General features: G+C 39.3%; 1 protein-coding gene across 4 annotated transcripts in view; it reads left to right on the forward strand.

The window, feature by feature from the left end:
- Positions 1-21,305, forward strand: part of SLC7A11 (solute carrier family 7 member 11) — a 639,869-nt gene that overhangs the window by 216,912 nt on the left and 401,652 nt on the right. For all 4 annotated transcript variants that reach the window (XM_086346709.1, XM_086346708.1, XM_086346710.1 and 1 more), the window contains one exon: positions 3,318-3,373. The gene's annotated coding sequence lies outside the window, so the exon portion shown is untranslated. The remainder of the gene's footprint in view (positions 1-3,317; positions 3,374-21,305) is intronic.

Raw genomic sequence — 21,305 nt, forward strand, 5'->3', positions numbered from 1 at the left:
CTGACTGGAATTAAAAGGTGCTGTTTCTTGGTCATAAAGTTGTGAGTCTTCTGGGAGCTCTCAAGACTGAAGAGCTCTCACTTACATTCCTCTTGATGTACATGATACACTCTGACTCGAGAGATGCTGTCACATTGTATGTGACGCTGTGGCCCTTCATCTCCTGATGGAAAAGACGTCAGCATGCTTTGTGTCAACCTCGTGTGGGAACGCAGGCCACTGAAATCTGCTCTTTCGTTCCCTCCTCCTCCTCCTGGAAGAGCTTTCTAACCCCATTCTGCTTTTTGGAATTTTCAGGTGGGAGTCAGACTCCAAACCGTTGCTTCCCCCCAACATCACGGTCCCCTCTCTTGAAGCTCTTCATTAGGATTGAGTGAGGGGTGGATGAGGCCTTTCTCCACAGCAAACCAGTCCACTAATTGTTCTTTCTGGAGTATAATTAACATATAACATGCTTAATTTGAGGTGTACAATGCAGTAATTTTACATATGTATATATTGCAAATGATACCAAAATAAAGTTAGTTAATATATCCATCACCTCATATAAGTTACAATTAAAAAAAAAAAACTAGTCTCTTAGCATCTTTTGAATATATAAGATAGTATTGTTAACTGTAGCCATCATGCTGTACATGAAATCCTCAGAACCTATTCTTTTTGTAAATTATAACTTACAGCTTGTACCCATTGATCACCTTTATACATTTTTCTCACTCCCCACTTTCTGACTTTGGCAACCACCAATCTGACTTCTATTCCTGTGCATTTGTTTTTTTAAGATCCCACATGTAAATAAGATTATATAGTATTTGTCTTTCCCTGACTTCTTCAACTTAGAATAATGCCTTCATAGTTCATCCTTGCTGTCACAAATGGTAGGACTTTCTTCTTTTTTATAGTTGAAACAGCTTTCTCTCTTGGGTCTTCTTTTTGGTATATAGGCCCAAACTCTAGCTTGGGGCTTCAGTATGGAGGGGTTCTTTAAGTTCACTCTGTGGGCTTGTCATTCTGTGACTCTATATGAATCACATGTGGAATTGATTCATGATCACATGAATTTTGTAATTCTATATGAATCAGAGTCTTTAATTATGTTGCTTCAAGAGGAAAAGTACTGGTGGGAGTCTAGCATGAATACCAAAATTTGTTCTGAAATTCATGTTTTACTGCCTTCTTTTTCTGTATCTGATGACCACCAAATGGCACTGTAACGAGTGTCTCTTTTTCATATTTTAGCAGTGGAAGAATGTATGGACTGGATGAGATGTGTGTTTGTATATTTAGATATATATGTATGTGTCTTTATGTCATAGAGAACATTTAACTTTCTGTATTAGCTAATACACACATATAGACACACAAAAGCTTACAGTATGCAGATTCAAACTCATGTAAAGAAGGGGGGATAACTGCTATACACCTAAGTTTATTATTTAATTTTATCCCCATGGGAAATTTATGAAGTTTATGAAATTTTCCAGATTCAGGGTCACCGTAAAAAAGGCTGACTGCTATTAAAACGATTCTCTATGAATTTACCCAGTCAAGGCTAATTTTCACCCACAAATACTCATCAGAGTTTCTTAGTTGGGTAGCTTTGTTCCAAGAGGCTACTGAGGTATTAGAGTCCTTCTGTTGTGCAACTTCACCATATCTTGAGACTTTCATTTCCAGATGCACAGACTCAGGAAAGTGAGTTCAAAAAGTTACTTGGAATAGTTTAGGAGCCTGGTCTTACATCACTTCTTCCCATATTGCATTGTGTGCTGTCAATCACATGGCCAACTAACTGTGAGGGATGCTGGGAAGCAGAGGTGCTCATTCATAGGATAAGGCTCCTGACCCTTCACACAGTCGGGAAGTACAACACTGAGGCTCCAAAACCTGGCTTTGAAAATATACTTGGGAAGAGTACTTTGCAATCCTACAAGTGCTTTAGGACAATATGAGAATATTTCTAAGCCTTTTCACAGAATTTTTAGTTTATAAATGTGTATGTTTTAAGATCTTTCATAATTTTTCTGGTGGCTCAGATGGTAAAGAATCTGCCTGCAATGCGGGAGACCCAGATTCAATCCCTAGGTTGGAAGATCCCCTGGAGAAGGGAATGACAACCCACTCCAGTATTCTTGCCTGGAAAATTCCATGGACAGAGGAGCCTAGAGCATTACAGTCCATGGGGTCACAAAGAGTCGGATATGACTGAGCAACTAACACACACATAATTTTTCTAGGGTAATTATAATCAAGAAATGTGTTCTTGACTGAAACAAAATGTTTAAGAGTTCCTGTCTTTAAAAATAGCAAAAATAGCAAAAAAAAAAAAAAATAGCAAAAAAAATAACAACAACAGCAACAACAACAACAAAACCCTTTTAGGTCATTCATTAATTATGCTTTAAATCAAATACATGTTAAGTGATGAAGAGAAATCAATACAAGAATGTATTTATTGGTGCTCAAATTAATTTTTATATCATCATGAGATTTCTTGGTAAGCAGTTTAGGGAAGCTGTATACACAAAGCTTCTTATTTGTTCATCTAATGTAGGTAGACCTCTCCAAACTGTGTGCTCTAAATATTACCTTTATTTTCCTAGTGACTATACTTTTAATTACTGTAATTATTTTAATTATTGTTAGCAGTAATTTAGAGAGGCCTACTGTATGTCACATAACCAGTAACTTACAAAATGCAAAGACTTATAGCAATTAAAGTAATCATGTCTGTCTCCCTAGGTGATTGTGGCCTAGATGATGTTACGGAGTTTTAATCCTGGTCTGATTGTTTTGCTGTGTGATCTGGGCACCTTACTCTGACTTGTGCATTGGACTGCAGTCCACCAAGTTCTTCTGTCCATGGAATTCTCCAGACAAAATTAGTGAAGTGGGGAGCCATTCCCTTCTCCTGGGGATCTTCCCAACCCAGGGGTTGAACCTGGGTCTCCCACATTGCAGGCAGATTCTTTACTATTTGAGCCACCAGGGAAGCCCGACTCTAACTCTGCAAGCCTCAATTTCTTCATCTGTAAGGGGGATACAAATATATTCCTGCATTTTCTGGAGAGGTTTATATGAGGTTATACATTTAAAGCAGTTAGTATAGTAACTGACAAATTGTCCCTCCAAGTATGAACTATAATGTTAATAAAATCAGTCATCATGGACATTACTACTATTATTCTAGTTTCAATTATTTTCCTTTGTAAAATGGAGATAATGCTTTCAGTGCCCTAAGAAATAAATGAGCTGTATATAAAATATCTCATATGCAATAGGAAATCAATTGAGATTATTTATTTATCCTTTTCTAGATACAACAGAACCTGAATTTATCTCTCCAATAGTTGGATCTCTGTCACTGCTCTGGGTAAGTCCTTTAGACTCTGTGAGAGTCTGAAATTCTGAATTTTAAAGAATGTTTCTATAAATTTGCAATGCTGAATGAGAGATGCTTGGTATTCAATACTTTTTGGCCCAGAGTTTTCCACAATTGCATTATTGAGTTGGTGATACCAGTTAGAAACTATTCCAATTGTGAACAGTATGAAGTGTCCAGTCGGCAGTATTATTTCTATGTGTTTACATGGAGTTAGGTTTGTCTGATTCTAAAGCCCATGCCTTTCCTCTATAACATTCTGGAAATAATTTTACTTTCTATTCTTTATTGTGTGTATATAGGAAATCTATTTTCTGTTATGGGAGCCATGTATCCAAAAGCTACTGATATGTTGCCATTCTTGGATGTTTTTTGTGTTGCGTTCAGATTCAGCATTTACGATATGCTGCCCTTGATGGTGTTCATTACCACTCCCCTGGGCTGTAATGAACAAATGGTCAATGGTTTAGCAATGACTTTAGACACCCAAGTCAGGAGGCTGGCCGTCAACCACAGCAGGTCACAGTACCGCAGGCGTTGACATTCTTACTTCACCTCTGAGTCCTCAAACTGAGTATTTTTAACTGATGATTTGAAATAATGGCTAGGGAAAAAAACATTTCAGATCTTCTGAATGGAAATTTACTTAATGCCATAGTAAAATATATCATTTTTGCTTCTAGAATACAAATCATTTTCCCCTTCAGAAGTTGTGGCATTCTCTACTGAACTGGAGGTTTGGCAGTACTAGATTAAATGGAAATCCTCAGTTGAGCTGAAGAAGGAAGTGATCTGAGTAAATTTAGCCACATCTCTGCTTTAGTCTTAGAGTGGAGCCAGCTCTTGAAAGCAATTCCTGCTGCCTTGACAATTTCTCTTTCTCTTTTGGATTATGAAAATAGCTCCTACAGTAGAGTTGTTATTCTTCTTCTTCTGTATTGCAGTCTTTCTCCCCACCTGTGTTTCTTTCTTAATTAGGATTATCTGCCATCTTTCACTACTAAAAGTGAGGTGAAAGCCTTGATTCTCCAGGCTTCTAAGCAGCAACATGATCAGTAAGACCAGCTTCTGGATGGAAAATGAAATTATTTTTAATGTTAAACAAAGAAACTGCAGGATTTCACCTGTAGCCTGAGTCTGACTGGAAAATGATAAAAGAGGAAGTCAGGGTATAACTCTCTGATTAGATGAATTGCCTTTAGACATGGCTTTTTAAAAATAATCCCAAACCAAAAGCCACACAGCTGCAAGCCCAAGAGGTAGTAAAAAAAAAAAAAAAAAAGAGCCACTTATAGGACCTGAAGAGTAGCAGAGCCTCATTAGGGACCTAGGCAGGGGACGGCAGCAGGGCAGTTGTGTTTTCCTGTGGATGCATCTGAACCATGGGATGAATGCATTTTGGGGGAACGTCCTATTTTTGGCATCACCTTTGCTTAAGGAGGGCTTCCCTGGTGGCTCCGTGGGTAAAGCGTCTGCCTTCTATGTGGGAGACCCAGGTTCAATCCCCAGGTCGGGAATTTCCCTGGCAGAAGGGATAGGCTACCCACTCCAGTACTCTTGCCTGGAAAAATTCCATGGACAGAGGAGCCTGGCAAGCTGCAGTCCATGAGATTGCAAAGAGTCACACACGGCTGAGCAACTTCACTTCACTGGCTTAAGGAAGAAAACTTCCCAGAACACTCCAAATATGATTTCAGGAAATTCGAATGTGCTGAATCAAACTTGCTAATTTGTTGGGCAAGGTGTCTGACCCCTTCATGTATTTTTATATTTACTGAGCTGTCTAGTGTGAGTGAAATTTTCTCAGAAGTACCTGGAGGGAGGGGGAAGTTGACCCAGCAAACAGAGGTTGAGGGGAGAGGGCGGCTGGGAGAGAGTGAGGGAATGGGGGCAATCTAGGGAAGATCGCTTCATGATTCATTTCTCTTAGGTGAGGCTGATACTTGCTCTCTTTAAATTGCTATATTGCAGGAATCAGTATGGCTGTGCCCTTGCAAAATGAATGGAGACCCACAGTCCTATTAATCTTCAAAAGGCTTTCATTTTCTCAACATAAAAAGCAGCCTTGCTGGGCCCAAATTATGGTCTTCTAACCATGTTAAGACCTAAGCTTTCCCAGTCAAAGTGGTATTTAAGGAATGTAGATGAAAGTTCTTGCTGTGTGTTTTTGTGTGTGTTCATACCTATTTGCACATTGCAAAACATCAATTCAAAGCAATTGGGCAGAATATCTGTCTATGCAGGTAGCCCTTATGAACATAGTTTTGCTCCCCTCAAAGGAAATCCCTTCTCTGGTTCAGCAGTATACCTTGGGAGAGATGATTTTGACTCATTTCTTCACCTTTGGTTCTTCTTTTTGCAACTTAGTTCTAAAGTACTACGGCAACTCTGTTGATTAGACATCCACTCGCACACATACACACACGTCAGTGGAGGAGTCTGCCAGTAATTTGGACATGTTGTGCACTTCTCTGGAAGTTGCCGGGTGATAATCCAGCAGGAAAACTTTAGAACGTGTACACTGTCATAGAAGCCACAGGGTAATCATTAACCTCAGGTGAGCCAGTCTTGTCCCTTACACTCCCGGCAGGCAGTGTGACAGAGCAGGTGGTATGAGGCAGTTACCACCATGCAGAAAGTAGGGAGCATGTCTTAAAAGAAACTGTGGTCTGTAATTATTTGGGGCCGACACTTACTGAACACCTTCCCTAACGATCCCTGATGCGTGTCTTAATACCTTACTCAAGCAGAAGGTAATCTCCTTTAAAACCACTGCAGGCACCATAACTTGCCACCAGCTTCCTATTTCATCACTCCTGGAATATGCTAGTTCTCTCTATTTAGGGCTAACTGTTAAAGATGTCCTTAAACTCTTGAAATAGTCTGCATTGATGAGTCTAATCATTACTTTTAAGATTATGATATTTAGGGAAGTGAAATGATGAGGAGTCTTAGATCTTTGAGAAGAATTCTGAGTTCCTGAGAAAAGTGCCCTATAAATTCATGGTATAATTATCTGGATCATGTTGTCATTCTTTTCATCTAAACAAGTTTGTAGATGCATGGTTGGAAATAAAACTCGTGGAATGTAATCCCCAGGGCCATGAGAAATGTGGGTCCTGGAAAGGAAGCATGTCCCGTTGGCAAAGACTTTGGGGTGTGGGGACTGATGACCTTTCAAGGCCCAGGGCTCAGGACAACAGTGATACCATCTTTTTCACTTTCCATAACTAAGAGCGTGCTTTGTCACATATTCATGTCATCTGATTGAATTTTATGCTGTGACTACCAGGGATTTTCCAATAAGCTTTAGTTGACAGGACAGAGAAGCAATTCACGAAGAAAATGTGCATTCTTTCACTCAGCTGTCATATTGAAACATAGGGATTCTCCTTTGCTAGAATATCTGGATGAACCTCTAGGGAAGACAGAGGGCAAGCCATGGGAGCATGTTCTGGTAATCAAAAGTGGGAGTTAATATTGTATTTGCAGGAAGGCAGAACCTGTCATAAGGAAGTTTTATTGGCTCAACATCTCCCGGATGTGTTCACATGTGCAAATGCACAGTAGGTACTAAGGTAGAGAGGATTTACTCTGCATATAAAGAAGAGAAGAATTGGAAGTTTCTGAGGGAAATCTGGGAGAAAGGAGAAAGAGTGCAGAGTCTGATACTGCAGGAGGGAAGGGAGAGGTCAAAAGAAGAAGAAGAAAAAAAAACTTTCGTGGAGGTTTAGCTGAAGAGGATAGTAGAGGCATAACAATCTGAGGAGTTTAAGTTGTTGGTTATGGAGTATGAAATGTTAACCTTTTCACCCATCTTACTTATGAAAATATTAGATCTGCATTGCTTATATATTTGTGTGTGTGTGTGTGTGTGCATCTGAATTCCTTAAGACCACTTAGAGAAGTAATGAATCCCACATCCAGGCTTTCTCAGAAACAGTAAAACAAAACAAAAAGTATGTGTGTTGATGAACTCCAGAGTAAGAGGATTAGAAAAAAGCTACTCTAGAGTTTAAATATTTCTTTCAGTTACTGAACAAAAATTAAACCAAAATAACTTTGTAAGAGGCAAGGAGGACCCTAACTGTGCCAGATAATATCTGACCTAGGCACTAAAATACCAGAGTGCAATTAAAATGAAGGAACCTGAAGGAAAGAAGAACAAAATTACATTGTTATTATTGTAATTATTAGTAATTATTTCTAAATAGAGTGATGTTGACTGTCTCCACATAACTATTCCTATGTTGTTACTATTTTATTTTTAAACTTCTTTTGATTATCTGAATCCCCGGTGTATCTGAACCCAGAACTCTCCTTTTATCCCTCTAGGGATCTTATGTTAAAGTTGAAATAACAAGCTTGGTTCTATCATGACATGCCAATTCAAACAAAATGAGAAGAGATCAAATAAATGATAGCCAAGTAGGACATGTGTAGATGTTTACTGAGTTGCATCATATTCTAGTTTTCTGTTGAAGTTCTTTCCTCTGTTTGTCCTTGAGAACTAGGGAAACCTCTCTACACATTTTCTACAGAAGCAATGGTCTTAAGACCATCAAGTCTTAAGAGCTAAAAAATACCTTTGAGATGATTGACTTCCCAATCCGAGCTACAAACTTTGCTATGCAATGACTGTCTCAAACTGAGATCTAGCCTTTGTTTGAACTCCTTTGGTATTCACAAGGCTGACAATTACATTTTCTGTACGATTCTAATTATTAAAAAAATGTATGTAAGCAACAGGATATTCAGTGGTCTTTTCTCCAAAGGCCCAAATTGGAGACATGCTAAGTCACTTCAGTCATGTCTGACTCTCTGTGACCCTGTGGACTGTAGCCCACCAGGCTCCTTTGTCCATAGTGTTCTCCAGGCAGGAATACTGGAGTGGGTTGTCATGCCATCCTCCAGGGAATCTTCCTGAGCCAGGTCTTGCACATGCATCTCTATGTCTCCTGCATCAGCAGGCGGATTCTTTACCACCAGCACCACCTGTGAAGTCCAATGAATAATTTAGAAAACATTCTCAATCAAGGAGTTAGACTTGTAGAGTCTAGCAAAGGAGCTAGATCCTAACCTGGGTCTGCCTGTATGGACTATTATACCCACCTACAGCCCTAAATGAAAGATGGAGGTTAAAAAGGCTTTAGGGAAGATATTTCTTTGGCGATATCTTCTATGTGTTGCTGGAATGGGGCAAGAAGAATTAATTATTTTCCTCCCCACTCTTAAGTGAGAAGGCTTTAGGGAAGGGATCAGGTTTCAATGAGCAAAGAGGTTTTCCTAGTTGATGTGTGTTGGTCAAGCTCTTGATATTTAAAGACGTGTTACTCAAGTTGTTTGTAACCAGTCTTGTTACTGAACCAGGTTTACCTCTTCCAGTAATACCAATCTACTGACACTGGGTTGTGCTGAAGGAGAGTGCAGTGTTTACTGCAGGGCACCAAGCAAGGAGTCCTGACCACTGGTGCTCGAAAGGCCTGAACTCCCCAGTTGACTTGAGCAAAGCATTTTTAAAGGCCAGGTGAAGGAGGGGCATCCCAGGGTATGTGATCAGTTCATGCACAATGCTGATTGGTTGATGGTGATGTAACAGCATGGTGTCAAAGAGATTAACATTACCAACCCTCAGGCTCCAATAGGTCTCCTGGTCATCACGTAGTTAAGTTTTTCCATCCATGGGGATTTTAGTATCTGTAAATCAATTCAGGAAGTGTGCATCAGGTACTGCTATCTGTTTATTTCAGTGACAAGCTAAAGATTCTGTGACCGCCATATGGATAATGTACTGTGTAAATTGTTACCTATTCTCCTTGCCCAACTGCTTCATTTATCACTACATGTTCACATCCTTTAGTCATTAATTCTTGAGCCAGGCTTTTGTGACTCAAGGGAGGCCTGAGCAACTGCAGCTTTTCTACAAACAGGAGACAGGCAGAGGATATGAAGGGGAGGGGTCTGTCCTGAGAAGGTCCCTTAGGGTTCTGCTAGATTTCAGTCTAACAGTGAGAGGCTGTGACTGGACCTGCCCCTTCCTGGTGGCAGATGGAAGCAAATCTTTGGGGATGAGCTATATTTGCTCCAGCTGTGTCTGCACCAACATGTAGGCTTGAAGGGAACTGACTTAGGTCAGTTTGAAAGGTATCCTACCCACAAGGACTGACTAAAGGGGCAAGAAGACCTCAGCAGAGGTGACCACCAGAGGTCCAGATTAGTCTTAAACTGCCAGTTGGAGAAACAGCCTTGCTCATGGTGAGTGAACTGCAGACGAGGATCCTCAGTTGAAGATCTACAAGGAGTCTACACAAACACCAATGAGACAGTTGACCACAGTAACTCCCGCAACCTCACACAACTTTGTTCACTCTCTGCATCTGATCCTGGAGCCATCAAATGAATCAAGAGAAGAGGGCGAACTGGGAAGAGAGAGGTGGTCAGTCATTCATGCACTTCTGATTTCCAGCCCAGATACGGGGAAGGAAGGGAAGAGCGAGCTTCCAAGAGGATGAGGTTCAGAATTTTTACATTATTGGATGAGGCTTTTAAAATTATTGAGATGAGACTGTTCTTGTGACTAGATGGGGCTAAGAGGCTGGCCCTGGATGCCCTTAGTGCTGGGGACAGAGGGACCCCCTGAGCATGTTTGAATGGGCAGAGGGACTGTTTTCTTCTTCCCTCCTTTTCACCCTTCCTTCCTTCTCTTCCTGCTTTCTTTCTATTTGCATCCTACTGAGTCCAGCTGATTCAATAAATCAGTTATACCTAAACTGATAGTTATCTGATTTCCTTTCACTTCTCCAAACCTTGGTTTTATTACTGTCTCTGAAGATAGACACAAAAGTATATTCATTTGTCATATTAAATACCTTCAAGACTTTGAAAAATAGAATTTATAGGCCCCTGAAATCCTTTATACTGAAGGTCCAAAATCCCCTAATACTCCAGCCATTTTCTATACAGTATTCACTTCCTTTGCCATCTTCCTCCCAGGTTATTCTAGGTTTGCATCATTGGTATTTTTCTATACCAGTGCCTAAAATGCTAGTGGTTTTCACTTGTTTTCCACTGACCATATGTATGATACTGGGGAAGTCCCCGAACATTCCAGTATATTCTTTCCCTTAACTATAAAGTGAGGAACTGGATAGAACTGAATTCTCAGACATTTATCATGTCAGTACTAAATAAGCTATTATTCTGGCCTGAAGGAAGTTCACAGGTCAGAGAGAAATAGACAAATGTTAACTAATACTGGGATAGAATAGATTGGGGTAATATAAAAGGATGCTATCATCATGAAAATATATATTGGCCCTCAAAATATCTGTTGAATAAAATGAGATCTGAGGAAAGATGAATGTTTCTTCCAGTTCTGCAACTCATTTATTTTTGTACTGGTCCAGGGTTTTAAAGAGTTTTTTCCCTTTGTATTTGGAAATATAATTATTCCTAAGGCATAAGTTATTAGACATATAATGCCTTCTTGTAAATGAATTTAGGCCATTTTCACATTGACCATCATGTTAGTGCTAGAGAACTGGAGAATGAAAGGAGGGCAGGCAAGAAGAGGGAGAAAATAATGGTTCAGTTCAGTTCAGTTTCTCAGTTGTGTCCGACTCTCTGCGACCCCATGGAATGCAGCACACCAGGCCTCCCTGTCCATCACCAACTCCTGGAGTTTACTCAAACTCATGTCCATTGAGTCAGTGATGCCATCCAACCATCTCATCCTCTGTCGTCCCCTTCTCCTCCCACATTCAATCTTTTCCAGCATCAGGGTCTTATCCAGTGTGTCAGTTCTTCACATCAGGTGGCCAAAGTATTGGAGTTTCAGCTTCAGCATCAGTCCTTCCAATAAATATTCAGAACTTATTTCCTTTAGGATAGATTGGTTGGATCTCCTTGGAGTCCAAGGGACTCTCAAGAGTCTTCTCCAGCAGCACAGTTCAAAAGCATCAATTCTTCGGCTCTCAGCTTTCTTTATAGTCCAACTCTCACATCCATACATGTCTACTGGAAAAACCATAGCTTTGACTAGACAGACCTTTGTTGGAAAACTAAAACCTCTGCTTTTTAATATTCTGTCTAGGTTGGTCATAATTTTTCTTCCAAGGAGTAAGCATCTTTTAACTTCATGGTGGCAGTCATCAACTGCAGTGATTTTGGAGCTCAAAAAAATAAAGTCTGCTACTGTTTCCATTGCTTCCCCATCTATTTGCCATGAAGTGATGGGACTGGATGCCATGATCTTAGTTTCCTGAATGTTGAGCTTTAAGCCAACTTTTTCACTCTCCTCTTTCACTTTCATCAAGAGGCTCTTTAGTTCCTCTTCCCTTTCTGCCATAAGGGTGGTGTCATCTGCATATCTGAGGTTACTGATATTTCTCCTGGCAATCTTGATTCCAGCTTGTGTTTCATCCAGCCCAGCATTTCTCATGATGTACTCTGCATAGAAGTTAAATAAGCAGGGTGACAATATACAACTTTGACATACTTGTTTCCCTATTTGGAACCAGTCTGTTGTTCCATGTCCAGTTCTAACTGTTGCTCCCTGACCTACATACAGATTTCTCAGGAGGCAGGTCAGGTGGGCTGGTATTCCCATCTCTTTCAGAATTTTCCAGTTTGTGGTGATCCACACAGTCAAAGGCTTTGGCATAGTCAATAAAGCAGAAATACATGTGTTTCTGAAACTCTCTTGCTTTTTTGATAATCCAGTGGATGCTGGCAACTTGATCTCTGGTTCCTCTGCCTTTCCTAAAACCAGATTGAACATCTGGATGTTCATGGTTCATGTATTGTTGAAGCCTGGCTTGGAGAATTTTGAGCATTACTTTACTAGCATGTGACATGAGTGCAATTGTGTGGAATGTAACAGAAAGGAGTGAAAAACTATTGTTTCTACCTCCCACATTTTCTAAGGTTCTCCATTAAGTTCCACATAAGTGAACCCCAATTTGCTTGGAATATTTGTTGCTCAAACATAGCATGTGTTTTCAACATTTATTCAAAAGTTTGGATAATGAGCTGGAGCTGAGATCAGTTTGATGACTTTCATTCATAAAATGGGAACTAAATAGATCTGTTGGAATCATTCTGTGGGAGAATGGAGGGTCTCAAAGAGGTAGAGGTTGGGGTGGTGAAATAAAGAAGTGAGAGAATGTCATAGCTGGGTTTTCCTAAGAAGATATTGTAATTCTAACCACTTACATGTCATAGGAAGTCACTAATGCTGGCATGACTTACAAAAAGTACTACACAGAGAATAGTGTAATTTGGTATAATTGAATAAAGCATATACTAGGGAAGCAGTTTAAATTAATTGCGTGTAAATGCAGGCAGTCAGAGGAGGGAGAGGTGTTACTATACATGATTAAAATTGTTATAGCACAAAGCAGCTTTTTTGACACAATGATGTAGTTTGGACATACATAATTAGATTAAAAGCTCAAATGGATGTATCAATATATATTGTTAGAAAAAAAGATATTATTTGATGAAACTTAGAAAAGAAGAATTAACTATCATTATCCTCTCCCATTCTGTTGTTTTCCTCTATTTTTTTGCATTGATCTCTGAAGAAGGCTTTCTTATCTCTTCTTGCTATTCTTTGGAACTCTGCATTCAGATGTTTATATCTTTCCTTTTCTCCTTTGCTTTTCGCTTCTCTTCTTTTCACAGCTATTTGTAAGGCCTCCCCAGACAGCCATTCTGCTTTTTTGCATTTCTTTTCTATGGGAATGGTCTTGATCCCTGTCTCCTGTACAATGTCACGAACCTCATTCCATAGTTCATCAGGCACTCTATCTATCAGCTCTAGGCCCTTAAATCTATTTCTCACTTCCACTGTATAATCATAAGGGATTTGATTTAAGTCATACCTGAATGGTCTAGTGGTTTTCCCTACTTTGTATGTATGTACTTTGTATGTACTTTGTATGGATGTGAGAGTTGGACTGTGAGGAAGGCTGAGCACCGAAGAATTGATGCTTTGGAACTGTGGTGTTGGAGGAGACTCTTGAGAGTCCCTTGGACTGCAAGGAGATCCAACCAGTCCATTCTGAAGGAGATCAGCCCTGGGATTTCTTTGGAAGGAATGCTAAAGCTGAAACTCCAGTACTTTGGCCACCTCATGGGAAGAGTTGACTCATTGAAAAAGACTCTGATGCTGGGAGGGATTGGGGGCAGGAGGAGAAGGGGACGACAGAGGATGAGATGGCTGGATGGCATCGCTGACTTGATGGACCTGAGTCTCAGTGAACTCCAGGAATTGGTGATGGACAGGGAGGCCTGGCGTGCTGTGATTCATGGGGTCGCAAAGAGTAGGACACGACTGAGCGACTGATCTGATCTGATCTGATCCTCTCCCAAGTAGAATTCATATAGCTCTTGGTACTTAGTAAGTAAAATTGTGATCAATGGGGCCATGAGCTATGCAATGGGTGGCCATGTGTGTTATAAGTATGTGATCATGTACATTCCATCTTTCAAGAACAATTATAAATGCAGTCATATGATGTTATATTTTATATGTGCAGCTAATCGTTTTCTCATAATAGATTCTACAAAAGTTAGCTTCTTCATGACTCATGTGAAATAAAACCACTTTTTACTCTACCTTTTATCATTTTAAATGTATTCAATAACTCTCGAAACAGTTACTCAGTTTCTCGATTATTCCCATCTTTTAAGTTTCTTCTTTCACTTTTGCTTTTTCATGCTTATTTTCAGCCACTTTAATTCTCATCTGAATTTCACCTACAAGCCAATTAGGTGAAAGATGTCAAAGTACCAATTTTATTATTTATTTAACAAAAATATTATGGAGGGATGTCTTTTTAGGGTACAGCTAATTTCAGTCTTATTCATGATTGATTTTAGTTATTGTGCTTTTGGATTTATTACCTATGGATGCACAAAAACCCTGATGCTGGGAAAGGTTGAAGGCAAAAGGAGAAGAGAACAGCAGAGTATGAGATGTTTAGCTAGCGTCACTGACTCATTGGACACAAAATTGAACAGACTTCAGGAGATCGTGAAGGACAGGGAAGCCTGGTATGCTGTAGTCCATGGGATCACAAAGAGTCAGACACGACTTAGTGACTGAGTAACAATACCATGCACCTTTTCCATAAAGATCATCTAGCTTCACCCATTAAGGAGGCAAGAAGAAGGCAAACACTTTTATTCTGGAAGAGGTAGGATTTTATTTAAACCTCTGAGAATGAAATTTCTGATGACATATGTGCATGTGCTTGGTATGCATCTGCTTTAACAGAAATGTCGTTAAACTACTCCCATAATTGTATGTGTAAATATTGAGCTATTTTGGCTTCAGCTTTGACTGAGGTCATAATACAATGACTGCTACCTCTCCCCATGGTCCATGCTATGTGGGAATTTAAAGGAAGTGGATGTTGGATGGGAAAGGGGTGTTTGACTCTCACCTCAATGCAATAACAGGAGCTCTAAAGAAGTCATTCAGAGAGCTTAAGGGACACTGAGGTTGGTGCTTGTCTCATGTCTGAGAAATTGGCAAGGTGAGCATCAACTTGAAGATCTAGTGGCACTAAGGCTCAGGGCTACCACTGGAATTGTTAGTATGTGTTGTGGGTTGAATTTCTTCCCTTTTAAAAACTTTGTTGAAGTTCCAACCCCCAGTACCTATAAGTGTAACCTAATTTGGAAATAAGGTCTTGGTAGATGTAATCAAGTTGAGATGAGGCAATACTGACTTATGTGAAAGTGAAGTCACTCAGTCGTGTCCGACTCTTTGCGACCCCATGGACTGTAGTCTACCACACTCCTCCATCCATGGGATTTTCCAGGCAAGGGTACTGGAGTGGGTTGCCATTCTAATTCAGTAAGACTAGTGTCCTTTTAAGAAGAGGAAAGACAGAGACACACAAGAAGATAATGTCCATGTGATGACAGAGGCAGAGATTGGAGTGATGTATCTATATAAGCGAAGGAATGCCAAGGATTACTGGCAAATACTAAAAGGTACAAGAGGCCAATAGTGATTTTCCCCTGCAGGTTTCTGAGTCATCACGGCCTTGTCAACACCTTCTTTTGGACTTTTAGTCTCCAGAATTGGGAGACAATATATTTCTATGATTTTAATCCCCCTAGTTTGTGGTACTTTGTTACACAGCCCTAGAAAATAAAGTGAAAGTCACTCAGTTGTGTCCAACTCTTTGCGACCCCATGGATTATACAGTCCATGAAATTCTCCAGGCCAGAATACTGGAGTGGGTAGCCTTTCTCTTCTCCAAGGAATCTTCCCAACCCAGGGATTGAACCCAGGTCTCCAACATTGCAGGTAGATTCTTTACCAGCTGAGGCACCAGGGAAGCCTGGTGAAATAAATATAGCATGTAATTGCATTCTTAATGACAACAAAGTTTAGGCAGTTTCCCAGGGACAGATTGTGAGCTACAGGAGAGAAGAGGTGGTAGAGGGTCATTTTAGATCTTGTTCAAGAGGACTGCTTGAAGAGGCAAAGATTACTCAGCTGAAAGATATTGGTAGTATACAACCAGATGCCCAGGGGCTTAGGAAAGAATTACAAACAATTACACAAGGAGTACCTGCATTGAGAACTGTTAGTAAAAGCTTTCCTGTGTTGAGGGTCTCCCAAGAACCCATGAGTGCTCCCATAAGGGAAAGGGTCTGCTTTAAAAGGCAATACAGAGATACTGGTACCTGTTATATAGGAACTCTCCTGTCTTTTTTCCTATTTTACCTCCTGTTTAGATCCTAGAGAGATGATACATTCATAGTAGCAAGCGGAGGGAATAGGTTTTGAAGCACAAAGAGGAAAAAAAGGAAAGGAGACATTCATTCTATCTTCCTCCACTGTAGGTGGTCAATATAAATCAGAGAAGATGCTTTAGCACTAAATTTAATACAGAGTTGGTAGTACTCTGAGCAGAACCTAGTCATTATGGAAACAGTGTCAGACTTTATTTTTTTGGGCTCCAAAATCATCGCAGATGGTGACTGCAGCCATGAAATTAAAAGACGCTTACTCCTTGGAAGGAAAGTTATGACCAACCTAGATAGCATATTCAAAAGCAGAGACATTACTTTGCCAACAAAGGTTCATCTAGTCAAGGCTATGGTTTTTCCTGTGGTCATGTATGGATGTGAGAGTCGGACTGTGAAGAAGGCTGAGCGCCAAAGAATTGATGCCTTTGAATTGTGGTGTTGGAGAAGACTCTTGAGAGTCCCTTGGACTGCAAGGAGATCCAACCAGTCCATTCTGAAGGAGATCAGCCCTAGGATTTCTTTGAAAGGAATGATGCTAAAGCTGAAAGTCTAGTACTTTGGCCACCTCCTGCAAAGAGTTGACTCATTGGAAAAGACTCTGATGCTGGGAGGGATTGGGGGCAGGAGAAGTGAGATGGCTGGATGGCATCACTGACTCGATGGACGTGAGTCCGAGTGAACTCCGGGAATTGGTGATGGACAGGGAGGCCTGGCATGCTGCGATTCATGGGGTGCAAAGAGACGGACACGACTGAGCGACTGAACTGAACTGAGTCATTAAGGTCCCAGAACAGCTTGAGAGACTGAAGAAGACTTTTTAATTATGTGAGCTTTATCAGAAAAATCATGAGACTTTCCCAAGATTCTAGTGTAAACCAGAAGTATGTGTGGGGGGTGCTGGAGGTTGAAACAATCACCTTTGAATGGGTATCTACAGGCAGACAAGGAAAGAATACAATGTTTTCTATTACACCCTGTGGTCTGGCTTACTCAAGGTATTAGAAACTTTAAACCCTTTGTAGGAAAAACCTTTTTTCAGACACATTATTTTATTTTATTCTCGTAAGAGGCCTCCGAAAAAAAAATGAAGCAGATATTAGTGTTAAAAACTGGGAGAAATGAATAGTGTCCACATTCCAGTAATAATTATTATAGTTTTCTTTCTCCATTAGTATAATAAGCAGAATTTTTAAAGAATATCATATTTTTTAAAATCAGAAATTCAAACAATCATATTTGACCCAGAAAAGGAAAATAACACTCTAGAAGATCTACCATGTCATTAAACTTGAAGCATTTTTACTCTCTGCTTGAAGGTTCTCTTTGACCACTTTTGAAGTTTGGAGCTACATGTTTCTGTTTGTTAATTTTTGGTATCCTCTTGAGTAAATTGTCTACCAACTATCACAGCTTTAGTGAATGCAGTCAGTGTTTTTTACATCATATTTTTCTCAGTTTCTTTAACATTCAATAAACTGCACATATGTAAATATTTGATGTACAATTTGATGTCTTTAGACATGTGTTCACCTTTGAAAACATCACCACAATAAAATTAACCTATCATTTCCCAAAATTTCCTAATTCCACTTGTTATCTTTCCCTACCATTCTTCTTTGTGGGAAGATTTTTATTTTGAGTTTGATTTCTTTAGCATATATGGGACTATTTAGGCAATTTTTAAATTAAGTTGATAATTTGTGTCTTTATAGGAATTTGTCCATTTTGTCTAACAAATGTACATATTAATATAAAGTTGTTAACAATCATAAGTTGTCCCCTTATGATTAATATGGAGAAGGTGATGGCACCCCACTCCAGTACTCTTGCCTGGGAAATCCCACGGACAGAGGAACCTGGTGGGCTGCAGTCCATGGGGTTGCGAAGAGTCGGACATGACTGAGCAACTTCCCTTTCACTTTTCACTTTCTTGCATTGGAGAAGGAAATGGCAACCTACTCCAATGTTCTTGCCTGGAGAATCCCAGGGACCCGGGAGCCTGGTGGGCTGCCGTCTATGGGGTCACACAGAGTCGGACACGACTGAAGTGACTTAGCAAATAGCAAATATGATTAATATCTATAAAATCAGTAATGATGTCACCCCTCTTATTTCTGCTGTTGATAATTTATGTTTCCCCATCTGTCAGTATGATTAGTAGTTTGTAGACTTTACTAATCTTCTAAAATAAATTTTGGTTACAGAAATTCATTTCTCTATTCTACTGACTTCTATTTCACTGATTTCCACTTTATTTTTTCTTTTATCTAATACTTCAGATTTATTTTGCTTTTCTTTTTCTATAGCTGGAAACTGATACCTTTCTCTTTTTCTGATATAGGCATCTTAGTCCTATACAGAGCTTCATACGGTAAAGAATCTGGGTAAAAATCTGCATGCCAGTGCAGGAGACACTGGAGATGTGGGCTCGATCCCTGAGTCAAAAAATCCCTTGGAGTAGGAAATGGCAACCTCCTCTAGTATTTTTGCCTGGAAAATTCCATGGGTGGATGAGCATGGAGGGCTACCATCCATGGGGTTCCAAAGAGTCAGACATGATTGCACACACATGAGAGGCTAGTGGCTTTAAATAATTGTTCCATTTAAGAAATTATCATTTAAAAGGAGAATGAAGACTTAAAAAACATATATACTGGTACATTCCTCTCATGTATTGCTGTGTCTACATCACACAAATTTTGATATTTGTGTTTTCATTTATTTTAAAATACTTTCTTATTTCAATTTTTCTTTCTTCTTTGACCCATGGATTCTTTAGTAGAGTGTTAGTTTCCAAATATTTGGAGATTTTCCAGAAATTCCTCCATTGTTAGTTTCTAATTTAATTAAATTGTGGTCAGAGAAGATATTTTGTATGATTTGAGCTTTTTTTTTAGCTTGTACCAACTCTCCTCTCTCTACGCTTTGTGCTCTGTGCTTAGTCACACAGTTGTGTCAGACTCTTTGCCACCCCATGGACCCTTATCATGCTCCTCTGTCCATGGGATTCTCCAGGCAAGAATACTGGAGTGGGTTGCCATGCCCTCTTCTTGGGGTGGGATCTTCCCAACCCAGGGGTTGAACCCAGGTCTCCCCCATTGCAGGCAGATTCCTTACCATCTAAGCCACCAGGGAAGCTCTCTCTCTACACTCTGGCCTGGAAACTCTCTTTAGGATGTCAGCTGGGGCATTGCAAGCACTATCTTTTTTATTTTTAATTAGGCAAGGATCATTGCCCTTCAGTGTGAAGGGAGGTAAAACTTTTCCTCTGCCCTCTTGAGATCTAGGCCTGAGAATTAAGTTGAAATATGATAGATCAACAGGAGAAGAGCATACAAATTTTATTTTTACATGCACTTGTGAGCCTTCCATGGGAAAAATGAAGACCCAACTGGTTAGGCTTAAGTGCTTATATAATAGGTTGAACAAAGCAGTAATGTGGAAAAGTAAGTAACATGTATGAGAAGGCTAAAAGAAAGTTAGAGTTATTTTAACAAAGTATGTTTGTATAGATTTCTCTTGGCCTTGACTCCCAGTCTTTGATGATGAGAATGTTATTTTCCTCTTGATATAGGTAAGGAATCTTTCCTTGGAATTTTTATCTCTTGCTTTTAGGAAGAAAAGTGCTCTTCTTGCATCTGATGTTTTTTCAGATACCTTTAGCTCAAAATAGCCAATATGCCAAATGAACATATTTTGGGGTAGCATGTTCTAAACTTCCTTGTTTAAGAGCCCCTGACGTCCAGTATCTTAAGAACTGTCATTTTTATATATCTTGCCCAGGTTTGCAGTTGTTTTATATAAGAGAAACATGGTTCTTGTTACTCTATCTTGTTTAGAAGTATAACTTTATATTAAAGTTAAGTATTTTTTAAACATGTTGTTATTGAAGCTGATATATCTGAATTATTGATTTAGCTCTGTCTCTATAAACAAAGCTGAGAAAGTAATAAGAAAAATATATAGAAAGTGGTCAAAATATATGCTTGCATATTGTGTGCCATGAATAATCTGCAATTTAGAAAAAAAGATAGTGGGATTTACCAACTGTAAATAGAATCAGACCACAAAATGTTTAAAAAAAAAAATAGGAAGACTAATTGGACTCCTAAGGCACCATAATGTTGTAGCTGACTGTAGAGATACAGTGCATAACAGAAAAGCTCAAGCTGGCATACACAGAATTTCAGTTCTAGTTTTGTTGCTGCTGTGAGGTATTAGCAAATGACTGAAGTTATTTAAGTATCATTCATAAACATAATATCTTGGATTGGGAATAGATTTTTGGACAACACTTACAGAGATTCTGATCTAATAAATTTGAGGTGGGATCCTGAAATCTCTATCTTTACAAAGCTCCATACAGGTAAGTGAGGCAAAACTAGTTCTGGGAACCACTAAACTAGATAATTTCTTAAATTACTTCAGCTTTAGGCTTATCTATATTGAAATTTAAAAATGATAATAATAGCCACCATTCACTGGACACTAACCATTCATTGTGTTGGAAACATTACATACATATCCTCTAATCAGGCAGTCTCTCATGGTGGATCTCATTACCTAATTTTCTAAAAGTTGACATTTCTTTCTTTGAAAAGGCCAGTGATTTACCCAAGACCATGTGTGGAATCTACCTAGAAACTGGTAAACTAAGATTTTATTTGTGATCTGGCATCAAAGCTGTGCCTTTTCTATTTCATCATGGTACTTACAAAAATACTTTATATATCCTTAAATGTTTTAATATTGTTGGCTGATGTGTGTTGAAGATAAAAGATTATTTCTAAAGAAAGGATTTTACATACTTTATAAAAGAAAAACATGAACAGAAATGGTCTATAGATATTTTAAGAAACTAGTATTTTAATGATTAGCTATTTACACTAGGCGAAGAGCTGTATTTCAGGGGGTATACCCCATGCTGCAGTCCATGGGGTCACAAAGAGTCGGATGTGACTGAGCGACTGAACAATAACAACAAAGAGATATATTGCATTATTTCAGTAATTTTACATATTCTAGGGCTTCTTAGTAAAACGTTTCCCATTATTTAGTGATATTATAAGTTGAATACATGTATTTACTTGTCTCCTTCACTGTGTTACTGAGCCTGAGCTTGTACTGCTCAGTGTACAATAGGCCAATA

This window comes from Bos grunniens, chromosome 17 (assembly GCF_055505025.1).
Source record: "Bos grunniens cultivar Pamir isolate PY7600 chromosome 17, Bosgru_T2T1.0, whole genome shotgun sequence".
NCBI lineage: Eukaryota > Metazoa > Chordata > Mammalia > Artiodactyla > Bovidae > Bos > Bos grunniens.